An 874-nucleotide genomic window follows, 5' to 3' on the forward strand; every position below is an offset into this window, starting at 1 on the left:
TGTTTCATAGTTCTCCCTTAGAGGTCTTTCACCTCCTTGCTTAAATATATTCCTAGGTATTTTATTTTCTTTGTTGCTATTGTGGAAGGTATTGAGTCTTTCATTTGATTCTCAGCTTGACTGTTCTTGGTATATAGGAATGCTAATGATTTATGTACATTGATTTTGTAGCCTGAGACTTTGCTGAATTTATTTATCAATTCCAGGAGTCTCTTGGCAGAATCCTTAGGGTTTTCTATATTGAAATAAGATATATGATCATATTGTCAACAAAGAGCAAATAGTTTGACCTCTTCTTTCCCCCATTTGGGTACACTTGATTTCCTTCTCTTGCCTGATTGCTCTGACTAGGACTTCCATCACTGTGTTGAACAGAAATGGTGACAGTGGGAAAACTTGTCTGGTTCCAGCTCTAAGTGGGAATGTTTTAAGTTTTTCCCCATTCAGTATTGATGTTGGCTGTGGGTTTGTCATATGTGGCTTTTATAATATTGAGATATGTTGCATCTATGCCTATTTTCTTAAGAGTTCTTATCATAAAAGGGTGCTGAATATTGTCAAATGTTTTTTCTGTGAGCAACCTTAAGCAAAAAGAACAAATCTGGAGACATCACTTACCAGACTTCAAGCTATACCACAAGACTATAGTAAGCAAAACAGCATGATACTATAGGCACAAGAACAGAGACCTAGGTCACGGATCAGAACAGAGAACCCAAATATAAAACTATCATTATATTACCATCTGATAGTTGACAAAGCAGACAAAAACATACATTGGGCAAAAGAATCCCTATTCAATAAATGGTGCTTGGAAAATTGGATAGCCACATGTAGAAGACTGAAATAAGAGCCACACCTCTCACCACTCACT

The sequence above is a fragment of the Propithecus coquereli genome, unplaced genomic scaffold (assembly GCF_000956105.1).
Source record: "Propithecus coquereli isolate 6110/MARCELLA unplaced genomic scaffold, Pcoq_1.0 Scaffold204, whole genome shotgun sequence".
Lineage (NCBI taxonomy): Eukaryota > Metazoa > Chordata > Mammalia > Primates > Indriidae > Propithecus > Propithecus coquereli.